A 3,328-nucleotide genomic window follows, 5' to 3' on the forward strand; every position below is an offset into this window, starting at 1 on the left:
TTTTTTCATTTATGAAAAATGAGAGGTTTTATGTAAATAAAATATATGTAAAGGAAATATTGAGAGCTATGAAATTTTAAGTGGAATACATAAGTGTTGTTCTCACCCATGGCTGGATATTAGACTCATCTGGGGAACTTTAAAAACATATCAGATGCCTGCGTTCCACCCCAGATATTCCTCCTGAATTGGTGCGAGGTGCAGGTTGAGTACTAGGATTTATGAAAGGCCCAGGTGGTGTCCACTGCAAAAATAAAAGGCTTGACTTGAGGGTGGCTTCATGGTAAGCCTAAGTACTCAGGATGGAATCAGGGTGACCTGAGTTTGAGATCACAAATCTACATGTGAACGGTGTTATTTGGGGAGATTCACATTTCCTTTCTCAGATTCAGTCTCCCCATGTATACAGTGGGGATAATAATAGTACTTAATTTTGAATTTGTAGAATGCACGCAAATCTCTCGGCAATGCATACATGTCTCTTAGCGTGGTGCTCAGCATGTCATGATCACTCAGTAAAGACTGAAGGCAGATCATAGGTGAGATTTTTATCCCTAAATTATGAGACAGTGACATGGAAAAACAGTTAGACAGAGCTATTCTTTATTGAGTTTAATGCTTTAATTGATAACCTCTACGAATGTTGAATGATATATATCATATCTATGTAGTATATTATCTGTCCATCTGTCTATTAATCACTAGCAAACTATATAGCTTCTTTAGAGCGGAAGTTCATCCTCATTTTCTTGGAATTATCTTATATTACAGGACGTAGTAGAGAGTCAGAAGACATGTAAAAGTAAAGAAGGCAGCTTTAAAGAATTCTTTTCCAGTCTCCCCCAACCCTACTCCCTGCTGAGAATCTTCATAACCTCTAATGTCCTAGTCTTCTGGGATCTCTCTCTGCCTTAGCTCAATCTTGCTTATTGAATATGCCTTAAAAAATCCAAGGCCATCTTTTTGACTGTCCTGAGCAGGTATTTAATTTGGTAGCATGTTAATCACATTGAATATTGTTCTAAAAGGCATAGAACCATGAGTCATTCTTTCTGTGAGGTCTTGTACTGACTCTTGACTCAGAGGCAACATCTGCTTTTCTGATTCTGCTTAATTCCCCATTTCCTGATTCATAACCATGACCATGTGAAAGCTTCAGGTTTTTGACTGCCATAAGCTACTGTTCCCAAGTAATGGCAGATGAGCAAGTGCTTTAGGACACATAACTCAAGAATGCCTACTTACGAGTTACTGCAAATATCTTGGCTATTAACCTTTTTCATTGGGCCAGATATATTTAAGAATGTCCCACCTCTTTGTATTAGACTTAAGCAAGTCTGATTAAAGTGGGCATATGTCCTTTTTTATTAATTACTATGAAAAAACTACAGTAAAGATGATGCTTTAGGTCTGGCAATAGAGGAACCATTTTTAAAGGTCTATATATCCTTAATTTAAAAATTCATAATTGTTAAGTTTTTTAAAGAAATTGATTAAGTTGTTATATATGACCATATTGCATGCATTCCATGTGTACTAGTTAAATTAAACAACATAACAAACTTGTGAGGTTGATGCTCTATCTCTAGTTTACAGCTAAAGAAACCTAGAGCATTTAATTAGAAACTGATGGAGAAAAAATTTAAATGTTAAGCAGTCTGGCTCCAGAAAATGGGCTCTTTAATTTTATACCCTATTACTAACAGCAAAGGTTTACAAACACAGTAATGCCCTAACAGTATGAAACATATTCTTTTTATTTTTTTCCTAGCATTTAATCAATGTCAAATGATAATATTAGGTATTAGGTTCATTTTTTTTTTTTTTAAATTTAAGTCTTTATTTAAGTCTGTTGCAAGAGGTCCTGATCTTGAAGTTATCCATCATGAAAGTTTTCTTTTTTAGTTTTCCAAATAGGCGATCTGGTGCTCACTTCGGCAGCACATATACTAAAATTAGAACAATACAGAGAAGATTAACATGGCTTCTGTGCAAGGATGACATGCAAATTCGTGAAGCATTCCATATTAAAAAAAGAAAAAGGACAATCTGAGACGATTCTCCTCTGATATAACATAGATCGTCTGGAACTCCACTTTCCTTCTGAAAGTCATTTCCCGTGGGCAGATTTTTCCAGTTAGATAATTTTTTCAGTAGTTACTCAAAATCCGACATCTTTTCTCATTGCATTTTAAAAGCTAAAATCCTGGATTTTTGTAATTTCTTTTGCAGTAAATTACTGAAATTGGAGCTAGTGATAAATACATTTATGAGAAGCTTTTAAAGACTCCAACTAATTTCTCACATAAAAACATCCTAAATAGAGTAACTCCTGTTCAGCTTGGAACCCTCTTTGTTGGTAGGTAATTATAACCTAAATATCACCAATCCTAAACTATTTATAGACAGAAAAGGAAATTGCATTAATCTTAAGAGCTTAAATGTCTAGTCTTACCAACTTCATGAGCAGAAATTTCATGAAGCTCCTCTGGTTTTTCTGCGGGACCAGAGGGGCGTCCTTATGGGCATTCACACACCTGCCTTCTGCAGTACAAGATGCAGTCCATCAACTCCTTTCCTTCCTGATCTGACTCTCTGTGAAGCTTCTAGAAGTGTAACACCAGTATGGTTGGTGGCAAAGTGCCTACTGAGAATGTTATAAGAACATCAATGTGCACATCAAGGATACTGTCCAATGCTGTGTCCAAAGCTGTCCCTCCTTGTAGGGCTAGAGATGTGTTGAGTTCTTTGCAGAAGAGGAGGAATTACACTCTTTCCAAGTCTGCTTTGCCTTGTTTCACCTCAGTCTAGAAACAGCAATAATTCTACTCTGTGTCTCTTAGAAATAGCAGCCTCTTTCCTGGTCCTATGCCATTTTTCATAGAGGGCTTAAAACTTGTCCAAGTGATTGGACAGAGAGCAAATGCCCTATAATAATATCTATTTCTTTCCATCAGTTTTCTCTCCCCTGGGCCCCTTATGAAAACTAATGTTAAAGCTCCTTTCTCAGGCTTCTGTGCAATCCTTACCCCCTTGTCCCTGCATAACTGGAGTGGCAGTTATATAAATCCACTCAGCAGAAACATTTATTCCAGGATTTCCTTCTATTTAATTTTCCACGGCTGAGAGCATTTTGATTCTACCAGATCACGACTATTTCTGTTGGGGAACAATTAGAAAAAGAGAAAAACTGGAAATAGAAATGGGGAATAAAACAGTCAACAGAGTTTAGGAATAGAGGCTCTTGCAATTAAGTCTGGGAGCTATAAAGGTCAACAAGCATGCTAGATTTGTACCCTGAGGTTATTAGAAATCGAATTTATGGTGT

At 36.6% G+C, this 3,328-nt stretch overlaps 1 non-coding gene across 1 annotated transcript; it reads left to right on the top strand.

Moving 5' to 3' along the window:
* The first annotated feature begins 1,925 nt into the window (after nt 1–1,925).
* On the top strand, nt 1,926–2,032 carry LOC116581369. Its single transcript, XR_004282030.1, has one exon. It is a non-coding gene; the product is annotated as a U6 spliceosomal RNA (small nuclear RNA).
* The last annotated feature ends 1,296 nt before the right edge of the window (nt 2,033–3,328 follow it).

Source organism: Mustela erminea, chromosome 1, assembly GCF_009829155.1.
Source record: "Mustela erminea isolate mMusErm1 chromosome 1, mMusErm1.Pri, whole genome shotgun sequence".
Lineage (NCBI taxonomy): Eukaryota > Metazoa > Chordata > Mammalia > Carnivora > Mustelidae > Mustela > Mustela erminea.